We start from the raw sequence: 12,284 nt of genomic DNA, 5'->3' as shown, positions 1-12,284 counted from the left end.
GATTGACTGTTTTTTTTTTCCTTCTGTTTTGTTTTGGTTTGTTTTTGGTTTTCTTGGTTTTTTTGTTTTGTTTTATTTTTTGTTTGTGTGTTTGTTTGCTTTTTCTCTTTTTTCCTTAGGAAGAACAGAAAGGGGAGAGAATTTATTTGCTTTTCCTTTTTAAAATTTTATATTAATTTTTTTAAAAAACATTTTAAAGTAATTTTTTCTCTTTTTCATAAAGAATTTTGTCTTGCTTAGCTTGTTTTTAGTTTTGTTTTGTTTATTTGCTTAGTTTTGTTTTATTCTTGCTTCTAGTTTCAAAACTTTCTTGATATTCCCTGCTTAACAACTGAGACTTTATCATTATAACCAAATTTACTGCTTTTCTCTATAGTTTCCACCAAATCTCTTACCAGACTCCCTCCCTGCCTAGGCTATATCTCTCTCTCTCCTCTCGATCCATTGGCATAACTTTTTTTTTTCTTTTTCTACTTTTCTTTTGTTCTTTTGTTATCCTCTTCCTGCCTTTTTGTTAGATTGTTAGTTTCTCTTATTCTCTTTATTGTATTTTTGTTTTTTCATTTTTAACTAGTATCCTATTCCTATTCTCTCCCTTAATTTTTTGCTGGCCCTTCTTTCAGAACCTTTTCTCTGCTTCTGTTATCTCCCACTAGCTTCTATATCTTTTACATTTTAGTTTATTAATATTTTCTAAATTTTCAACACTATTAACAACAATATACATCTCTCCCTCTAAGTGTTACTTTTCTTTCTCGCTTTTTTTAAAGCATTTTTGTGTTTGTGTGTGTTCTCCCTTCACTCTCCCAGTTCTATTTTCATGTGGGTTGTTTCCATTGTGACTGTAAAGATATTTTGTAAGATACCTCTTGTTTCCTAGAAGTTGTGTATTGTCCTGCCTTGCCAGCACCAGTACAATAGCTTACACGATGAGGTTGGGGCTGAGACACAGTTAGCCAACCTGAGAGGAGGGTCCTCCCAAAGACTGATCAAACGGCAATCTAGACTCAACCACAACAGGAGAAAATAAAAAAAAAACTACAAAAGGGACACACCCAAGAGGGACATGCCTAGAGCAAAGAGCTCAGACGTATAAGGAAAACACACCTCTGGGCTCCAGTGGACCCACAAGACAAAATCCCATCCCACAAAACTGGGAGACAGCAAATATATCTAATATATAGATACAAACACTAAGACCTACCAAAATGGGGAGACAAAGAAATAACTCCCAAATTAAAGAAAAGGAAAAATCACCAGAAAAAGACTTTGATGAGATGGAGATAAGCAAATTATTAGAAACAGAGTTCAGAGTATTGATTATGAAGATGTTCAAGTAACTCAAGAAGATCTAAATGATAAAATCGAGGACCTTAGTGAAGACATGAAAAAAGAGATACATACCATAAACAAAACTCAGACAGAGATAAAGGATGCTGTATCTGATATCAAGAATGCACTGGAAGGAATTAAAAGCAGGCTCAATGAAGCAGAGGATAGAATAAGTGACTTAGAAGACAAGGTAGAAAAAATCAGTCAATTAGAGCAACAAAAAGAAAAAACACTTAAAAAGCATGAGGACAGTCTAAGGGAGCTTTGGGGCAACATGAAGAGAAACAACATTTGCATTATAGGAGAACCAGAGAGGGAGGAAGGAGAGTAAGGGATAGAGAAATTGGTGGAGGAAATAATGATAGAAAACTTCCCTAGGCTGGCAAAGGAGAAAGCCACACAAGTTCAGGAAGCACAGAGGGTTCCAAACAAAAGTGACCCAAAGAGACCCACTCCAAGACACATCATAATTAATATGGCAAATTTCAAGGGAAAAGAGAAAATATTAAGGGCTGCAAGAGAGAGACAAACAGTAACTTACAAGGGAACCTCCATAAGGCTGACAGCTGATTTTTCAACAAAAACACTTCAGGCCAGAAGGAAGTGGCATGAAATTCTCCAAGTAATGAAAAGCAAGAACATGCAACCAACATTGCTTTATCCAGCAAGGTTATCATTTAAAATTGAAGATGAAATAAAGAGCTTCGCAGACAAAAAAAGGCTAAAGGGGTTCAGTACCACCAAACCAGCATTGCAAGAAATGCTAAAAGGACTGCTTTAAGAAAAAGAAAGAATAGTGAGAGAAAGGCACATCAGCATAAAGGGGAAACATGGCATTAAATAAGTTGATATCAATAGTAACCTTAAATGTCAATGGAATAAATGGTCCAATCAAAAGACATAGGGTAGCTGAATGGATAAGAAAATAGGACCCAAATATATGCTGTCTACAAGAGACCCACCTGAGAGTAAAAGACTCACACAGGCTAAAAGTGATGGGATGGAATAAAATATTCCATGCAAATGGAAAGGAAAAGAAAGCTGGAGTAGCAATTCTTATTTCTTACAAAACAGACTTCAAAATAGAGACCATAACAAGAGACAAATATGGTCACTACATAATACTAAAGGGATCAATCCAACAGGAGAAAATAACCCTGATAAACTTTTATGCACCCAATACAGGAGCACCTACATATATAAAAAATTTCATGGGGGACTTTAAGGGAGAGATTGACCGAAACACAATCATAGTGGGGGACTTTAATGCCCCACTGTCAGCATTGGACAGATCATCATGACAAAAAATCAACACGGAAACAGACCTTAAATGACTCACTAGATCTAATGGATTTAATTGACATTTACAGAACATTTCATCCCAAAGCAGCAGGATACACCTTCTTCTCAAGTGCACATGGAACATTCTCAAAAATAGACCACATGTTAGGGCACAAGGCAAGCTTCAACAAATATAAGAAGATTGAAATCATATCAAGCATCTTCTTGGATCACAATGCCATGAAACCAGACATCAAGCACTATAAAAAAATTCAAAAATATTCAAACACATGGAGGATAAATATCATGTTATTAAACAGTGAATGGGTTACCAAGAAGATCAAGGAAGAAATCAAACACTTCACGGAAAGTAACGAAAATTGAACAAACAACAGCCCAAAATCTATGGGAAATGGCGAAGCAGTCCTCAGAGGAAAATTCAAAGCATTACATGCCTATCTAAGGAACAAGAAAAAGATCTAATGAACCATCTAAAACAACTAAAAGAACTAGAATGAGAACAGCAAGAAAAGCCCCAAGGAAGTAGAAGGAAGTAAATAATAAAAATCAGAGCAGAAATTAATAACATAGAGTTTAAAAAAACAATACAAAAAATCAATGAAACCAAGAGCTGATTCTTTGAAAAGGTAAATAAGAATGATGGACCTTTAGCCAGACTTACTAAGAAACAAAGAGAGAGGAGCCAAATAAATAAAATCAGAAATGAAAGAGGCGACATAACAACTGACCCAACAGAAATACAAAGGATTGTAAGAAAATATTATGAGCAACTATATGCCAACAAATTGGACAACCTGGATGAAATGAACAAATTCCTAGAAGCATACAACCTTTCAAAACTGAATCAAGAAGAGGCAGAAAACCTGAATAGGCTGATAACAACTAATGATATTGAAGCAGTAATCAAAAAACTCCCAGCAAACAAAAGTCCTGGGCCAGATGAATTTAGAGGCAAGTTTTACCAAACATTCAAAGAAGAATTAACACCTATTCTATTCAAACTATTCCAGAAAATTCAGGAGGAGGGAAAACTCCCAAACTCTTTTTATGAGGCCAGCATCATACTAATCCTGAAACCAGGTAAAGATACCACAAAGAATGATAATTACAGGCCAATATCCCTGATGAACATAAATGCTAAAATCCTCACTAAAATACTAGCAAACCAGATCCAGCAATACATTAAAAAGATCATACATTATGACCAAGTGGGATTTAGTCCAGGGATATAAGGCTGGTACAACATCTGCAGATCAATAAATGTGATACATCACATAAACAAAATGAACAACAAAAAAAAGAGCATGATCATATCAATAGACTCAGAAAAAGCATTCGAGAAAATCCAGCACCCATTTCTGACAGAAACTCTCAGTAAAGTGGGAATAGAGGGATCATACCTCAACATAAAAAAGGCCATATATGACAAACCTACAGCCAACATCATACTCAATGGGCAACTAAAACCATTTCCATTAAAAACCGGAACAAGACAGGGATGTCTACTTTCACCACTCCTATTCAACATAGTACTAGAAGTCCTTGCCATAGCCATTAGACAGGAAAAAAACACAAAAGGTATCCAAATTGGAAAGGAGGAAGTAAAATATCATTATTTGCAGATGACATGATATTATACATAGAAAACCCTAAAGACTCCATCAAAGTTCTACTAGATTTGATAAATGAATTTGGCAAGGTACCTGGATACAAAATCAACATCCGAAAATCAATGGCATTCTTATACACCAACAATGAACCTTCAGAGAGAGAAACTAAAAAAGCAATACCTTTTACCATCCCAACTAAAAACAAATAAGTTACCTAGGAATAAACTTAACCAAGGATGTAAAAGACCTGTACTCGGACAACTACGTGACACTGAAAAAAGAAATAGAGGAAGATTTAAACAAGTGGAAGAATATGCAATGCTCATGGATTGGAAGATTAATATCATTAAAATGTCCATACTACACAAAGCAATTTATAAATCCAATGCAATTTCTATTAAAATACCAACAGCATATTTCACAGACCTAGAACAAACATTTCAAAAATTTATATGGAACCAAAAAAGACCCTGAATAGGTGCAGCCATCTTGAGAAAAAAGAACAGAGTGGGAGGGATCACATTACCAGACTTCAAACTGTATTACAAAGCCACTGTAATCAAAACGGCCTGGTATTAGTACAGCAACAGGCATATAGATCAATGGAACAGAACAGAGACCCCAAAAATAAACCCATACCACTATGGTCAGGTAATATTTGACAAAGAAGCCAAGAGCATCCAATGGAATGAAGATAGTTTCTTCAATCAGTGGTGCTGGGAAAATGGACAAATACATGCAAAAAAATGAAACTAGACCACCCACTTTCACCATACACAAAAATAAACTCAAAATGAATAAAAGACTTAAATGTAAATCACGAAACCATAAAAATCCTGGAAGAAAACATAGGCAGTAAAGTCACAGACATCCCAAGTAGTGGACTTTTCACTGATACATCTCCTAGGGCAAGAGAAACAAAAGAAAAAATAAACACATGGGACTACATCAAACTAAAAAGCTTCTGCACAGCAAAAGAAAACAGCCTCAAAATACAAAGGAGCCCCATGGTCTGGGAAAACATATTTGCCAAGGATGTATCTGATAAGGGGCTAATCTCCAAAGACTAGAAAAACTCATATTAGTCAGCAAGAGGAAGACAAACAACCCAATTAAGAAATGGGCAAAGGACCTGAATAGACACTTCTCCAAAAAGGACACACAGATGGCTAAGAGACACCTGAGAAAATGCTCAATGTCTTTAATCATCAGAGAGATGCAAATTCAAACTACAATGAAGTATCACTTCACACCTGTAAGAATGGCTGCCATCAACAAATCAACAAACAACATGTGCTGGAGAGGGTGTGGAGAAAGGGGAACCCTAGTACACTGTTAGTGGGAATACAGACTGGTGCAACCACTCTGGAAAACAGTATGGAGGTTCCTCAAAAAATTAAAAATGGACCTGCCTTTTGACCCAGTGATTCCACTCCTAAGAATGTATCCTAAGAATCCTGAAACACTAATCAGAAAGAATATATGTACCTCTATATTCATAGCAGCAGAGTTTATAATAGCTAAGATCTGGAAACAGCCCAAGTGCCCATCAGTAGATGAGTGCATAAAAAAGCTGTGGGACATTTACACCATGGAATACTACGCAGTTGTAAAGAAGAAGAATCTTGTACCCTTTGGGGCAGTATGGATGGACCTGGAGAAAATTATGCTAGGTGAAATAAGCCAGGCAGAGAAAGACAAACATCACATGATATCGCTTATACATGGAATCTAAAGAACTTAATAAACTGATGAACAGAATAGATTCAATGACATGGAAGCATAGATGAAACTGACAAATGTCAGAGGGATGGAGGAGGGCGGGTGGGTGGAGGGGGAGTGAGTAACCAAAGAATTTATATGCATATATGCACAACCCAAGGACACAGAAAATGGTGTGGAGTGGTACTGGGGAGGGGGATGGAACGGGGTAGAATGGGTCATTGGGGAGAAAAAGGGACATCTGTAATATTTTAAAGAAAAATAAAATTTAAATTAAAAAATATATTAAAGTGGATCAGGGACTTTGGGAAGCGAATAATGTTTGGATTCATTAAGGCATGAAGTCAGCAAGATTGTAGAACAGACTAATGGATAACTAGAGTCATAGCATGTCAGAATTATACAGCACCTCTAACACTAACTAGTCCAGTTCTTCATTTATAGATGAGGAGTTGGGGATCAGTTTAAGACAGGTGTGCCAATTACACAGGTAGTAAGAGCTGGAGCTGGGATATGAACCTAGGTCTAATCAAACCCCTGTCCAGACCAGGAAAACAAGTTTAATACTTTCCTTCTGATCTATTCCATTGTAGGGACTTTCTCCTGTCTAGCCAGAGACAGAAAAGGGCAAAACTCAGCAGCAGCTTCATTCCAGCTGCCAGCACACTCCAAAATCTGCATGCTGGCTGCCCTCTCTGGGAGAGTCATGTTAATGGATGATACCTGGTCTAGAATATTGGAAAGCCAAGTAAAAGCTTTCAAATAAATGTTGGAAGTCTTTTACCTTAATCAGCTCGACAACGCTCCTTAAAAGAACTTCTTTCTTTTTCATCAAAATGAAATGGAGGCTAGGAAAAAATTGGAAATAGCTTAAGATGACAAACACTAGGGACATAGTTTAATAGATGATGATCCATCAACAGTAGGTAATACTATGCAGTCATTAAAATGATAACTATGAAGACTATGGGAATAAAAGTATGCTTATGAAAACATGGAATTGAAAATGGCATTATACCATAATTGCAATAAGTAAAAAATATTTTTGTTTATTGATAGTAATATTCAGAAAGGGAAAACTGTTCATGTGATAGAATTATAAATGTTATCACTTTAAAATGTTTATTATTGTTATAACATCTATTCAAATAAACATTTAATAAACAAACAAACAAACAAATCCTCTGGAAAAGAAATACTTATTTCCACAGTTGCTGAAAATAAATGTTTTCTATTTTCGGTAAATTTATATGGAGGCACAGAAGGGAACCTAGTTCATTGGAATGCTCAAATTCTTTAGCATAGTAAGCAGAGGCATTCAGCCATACATCTTCTGCTTCTCACAGGCATGTTTTCTTGGGTACCTCTTCTTTAGCAATGCCCCTTTTTCTCTTTTTTCCTCCTTTAGCATTAGAAGCAGATGGCAGGAGCTGGTAGATTTAGAAGGGCAGCCCAGGGAAAGAAGAGACTGATATTTAGTCTGCTTGGTGTTAGGCCAGCACTTGTTTCATTTATTTATTACTTTAAATTCATTTTTAACTTATTTTAGAAAGTATATTCCATAAAAGGAAAAAAAAAACACAATCATTTTTATCTGTAATCCTATCACCCAACACAACTGTTTCTGGAGATATGTCTAGAGCTACAGTGAAAATGTCTATACAACTGTGTGTTGTTTTTGCTTTTTAACCTCTTAATTTTATTGTGTTTAAGATTTTCTAAGTTTATTGCAGTCCGCAGAAGTATGATTTTTATTGTCTACATGATATTCCATTCAACCTATGTGTCTCAATTCACTTAACTTCTCTGGTTACATTTAGCTAATAATAGTTTTTTGAGATTATGTATAATGGCATGTACGATGCATTTGTATATATAGTTTTCTCCTTCTGTTGAATGATCACCATAGTGACAAATTTCCAGGAGTGGAATTACTATGTGAAAGGGCATGAATATGTTTTATGACTTCTGATACATATTGCCAAATTGTGCTTCAAAAGAATTGTCCTAATTTATCCTGCTGCAGGAACAGTATGAAGATAATTTTTCTATCTTTTCCCTCCAAACCAAACCAACATTGTGTTTGATAATATTTGCTACTTTAATAAGTATAAAATGAATATTCTTCTTTAGTACCAGTGTGATTGAATGTGTTAAATCACATCATCTAAGAACCAGAAGCAGAAAGAATGTTAGAGCTGGGTTTAAATCTGGGTGGCTCCTGAACCTTAGTCCAGTGGTTTCTTTCCTATTTTTTGTGTGTATAAATTGTCTGCTTCATACCTTTTCCAGCTGCTTAATGATATGGGTTGTTCCTGGAGAGTGGGAAGGGAAAAACATTCAGGTTACTCCATGCCACATGTTGCTCTTTTGCACTACATAAGAGATGCCAGGATGTCAGGTATCTCCAAGCTGATCATGAAAAGAGGAGAAAAAAGGCAAGCTGATGACTACTGCCTAAGAATGGAGAAAACCACCAATGGAAAGACACCAGTGGGAGGTCTAGCAGTGTCGATGAGACCCACTGTTTTCATGGAGGCAGCCACCCGCTCTGCACCTCTGCTGGCCAAGGGGCTGATGGAGCTGTGCGAGGAAGTGTTCCAACATGGTCTGCCTTTACTGAGTGTTGGGCTTTCGGCATGAGGCCTCCGATGGTGAGATTCCATGCGGCCCCACAGGTGTCCCTGCAAGAGCACCCAAATCAGGTATGTGAGGGCCACAGGGAGGATGCCACCCACCGCTTCCAGATCCTTCTATTCTCAGTGACAAATTGCAGAGAGCAGGGTATGATGAGCAGTGAACAGTGGACCAGGATTCTGATGTGCTCAACCAAGACCAGTATTGGTGGTCACTCTTCAAAAAAATATCTCTAGAAGACATTCAAGCTTTTGAAAAGACATATAATGGTTCTAAGAAAGAGCTTGCTGATATTAAACAGGCTTACCTGGACTTCAAGGGGACATGGATCCCATCCTGGAGTGTGTGTTGTGGGTGGTGTAAAGAGGAACCCAGAATAAGAAACATTATTCAGCAAGCCATTGATGCTGGAGAGGTCCCATCCTATAATGTCTTTGTCAAAGAATTGAAGCAAAAGATGAATGCAAGGACAAGGAGGGCTCAGGAAGAGGCTAAAGAAGCAGAAATGAGCAGGAAGGAGTTGGGACTTGATAAAGGAGTAGATTACTTGAAGGCAGTCATTCAGTGCAAACTAAAGGATTAGCAGTCTCTGGCCAGTGTGTGACTCAGTTGGTGTTTGGGTTTGGTTCCAGACAGGGCACATGCCCAGGTTGTAGTTCAGTGAGTATGGGGAGGCATCAATGTCTCTCTCTCTCTCTAAAATCAATAAAAAGATTTTTAAAAAAAAGAAAAAAAAAAGATCAGCAAAAAGAAATGGAAAATTTTCTGGCTCAGATGGAAGCAGAGTACTGCAAACTTTCCAAATGAGGAAGTGGAAAAACCAGCTCTCAAGAAAAACAAGAAATAATGGAATTTTCCCTTCAAAAGTACTTAGGTGTTAATTAGTTCCACTGTTAATTAGTTCCAAGGTATAATCCAAAGTTGAATAAAAAAGTAAATCCAACCCTTGAGAACAGTCGTCTTTCCCACCTAAATTATTCAGATTGACTATGTAAACCAGAATCTCTCAACCTGATCTTAGTATATCCTAGAAATCCCCTGACATTCTGTGAAGTTCTCCTGTGAAGGAATTTTGTGGTGGTCATTAAGGGAAGAGGGGGAGGTTGGTATTCTTCTGACAGAACTTGCTTCTGTGGATCATCTGTACAAGGAACTCTATCTAGAATGTGTGTCTGTCCATACTTCCTTTACCAGTTGTCATTTTGCCACACAGGAGTGAACTGCAGAGTATTCAGAGTGATGTGTGTGGTTATTAGAACAGATACTCTACCTAGCTAGAATGTCTTCAGAACACTTGCTAGATATCTGTGTTCCAAATACTTGACAGTTTGCTTTCAGTCTTAATATTCTTGAATAGGTCTTCTCTCCTTTTTGTTTTACTCAACCAGATTTTGTACTCTTTGCTTGACGTATAGGAGAAACGTGTTCACATTACTTTAAGTATCTTTATAAGACTTATACATGATTTAAAAAATAAGTAAAAAGTATCTGTTAAGTTTTAAATGATCACTAGGGTATTTTAATAATAAAAATATTCTAGTGATCATTTAAAATATGATCTAGAAAAAATTTGAACGGTGTTTAGGATAGAGAAAAGAGGAGAAAAGTAGTCCTAGTCAGCGTTATAGTAGATATCTCAGTTTAAGTAGCATAAACAGGTGGTGTAGTCTTGCCTATAACTGCTGAATCTCATTAGGCAGGTCAAAGAGCTTATCTGGACTTATTTTCTTATCTATGAAAAGGTGAGGGAGTCTGGGTAAATGATTTCTTAAAGGCCCCTTCTGACTCTAACTTTGAAAGACAAGCCATCTTCATCCAGTAGTTCGTTATCATGCACTCATGGTATAAATTTATGAGGATAGTAGAGAGATTTTCATTTATACTTACTGAAATTGGTATGTATTCATTAGAATATATTCAATACCATATGTATAAAATAAGCCTGTCACTGAGCTTATGTATTAAATTATCTGAGATAAACACAGGACATGTTTTCAGTTTGTGATTATGAACAGGTTAAAAAATACTCTTTAATTGTATTAAAATGTAATTTAATGGAGGTTGTATAGCATTACAACACTTTGATATAATAAAAAATAATTATACTCCTAAAAAAAGACACCAGCTTGCTTTTTATTTCTGGATCTCTACTGGTTCTCAGGCCCACATAAAAACTAAAGGTGTACAGGCACTTAATAGAAAATGAGTCACACAATATGTTAAGTGCTAGAAAAACTGGCAGAATTCTTCACAATTCTCCTTATGTTCCTGAAGTTTCCCAATGGACTTACTCATGGGATTTCATTTACTTGTACTTTGTAGCAAGGCAAGAACCAAGGTGATGTATTTCAACCAGATATTCTGAATTGGGCTTTGCAAGATAGAGTAGCAGTGGGAGAATAGTATATTTATACAGACCCTTTCAGGCCATCACCAGCCACTTTCAGTCTCATGGGGAGTACTCTCTACTTGTCAGATTTCTTAGCTCCTGAGGCTTTAGAAAAGCCTCCTTGGTTCCTTCCTTCCTTCCTGCCATGCTTCATGTTCTACTTTTTTTCTTTTATTTGTGGGTATTGAGTACTTTATTTAAAAAAAAAAAAAACATTATCAATTCCAAGATGGTGGCAGATTAAGTGGAAGCTACACTGAAACTCTCCCAGAACCAAACTGAACTTACAATCAAAATATAGAAAACCCATAATGAATAATCTACTGAAGACTAGCTGGAGAGCAACCTCATAACCAAGGATGTAAAGTAGAGACTGGATAGAGACTGGTAGAAAGTGCCAAGGCATGAGAGGGCTGGCTGGGCTCCCATAGGCATACACTGGAGGTCCAGAAATATATCTTAGTTGTGGGGGATTCCCACTGAGAACTTTGGAGCTTATACCCCATTCAGGGTTCCCAAGCCCAGAGCACCAGAACAGAGAAAGATGCCCACATAACATCTGGCTGTGAAAAGCAGTGGGTTTCCTGTCTGCCAGGGAGACATGGCTGGTAATGAAGACACCCTCTTAAAGGGCCAATGCACAAAGACTTGTGTGCAGCCATTCACCTTGGGTTCCAGCAGAGAGAGGGCAGAGTGGATTAGAGCTATGGGAGGAGAATACAAGGATGCTGGCTCTGGGGATAGAGCTCAGAGGGCAGACATCTGGATTCCTGTGCTGACACATTCCCCCATACTGCAGATAGGGAGACAAAAAAACAAGCTCTAAATGAAAGAACAAGAGAATTCTGCAGAAGAGGAACTAAATGAAATGGAGAAAAGTAATCTATCAGATATAAAGTTTAGAATAATGATTGTAAGGATGCTCAGCAGCATGAGAAAGGATATGGAAATTATGAAGGAAATTAAGAATGACAGAGCAAAAATAAGAATATGTGGGAAGGAATAAACAGAAGATTAGGGGAAGCTGAGGATAGTATCAGTGAATTAGAAGATAAGGCTAGAAAAATGACTCAATCAGAAAACCAAAAAGAAAAACAGGAGGACAAGATTAACAATCAGCCTGTGGGTGCTTTGAGACTTTGCCTGGTGTGCTTCTGAATCCAGAACTTAGGAAAGTAGACCATGGTGCACATTTTGGTCCTTTCCAAATGCACCCAGCCCCAGCAGAGAAAACTACAAGCTGTGGAGTGTGGACAGCTTCAAAGAGAGCACTCAAGGTCAGTCACAAACAG

General features: G+C 37.1%; 1 pseudogene; it reads left to right on the top strand.

Moving 5' to 3' along the window:
- Positions 1-8,543: 8,543 nt before the first annotated feature.
- LOC107541188 (dnaJ homolog subfamily C member 9-like) lies at positions 8,544-9,488 on the top strand (annotated as a pseudogene).
- The last annotated feature ends 2,796 nt before the right edge of the window (positions 9,489-12,284 follow it).

The sequence above is a fragment of the Miniopterus natalensis genome, chromosome X, assembly GCF_054644295.1.
Source record: "Miniopterus natalensis isolate mMinNat1 chromosome X, mMinNat1.hap1, whole genome shotgun sequence".
In the NCBI taxonomy this organism is placed as follows: Eukaryota; Metazoa; Chordata; class Mammalia; order Chiroptera; family Miniopteridae; genus Miniopterus; species Miniopterus natalensis.
Note: the sequence above shows the minus strand (reverse complement) of the source record. Positions and strands in the feature narration are given on the sequence as shown.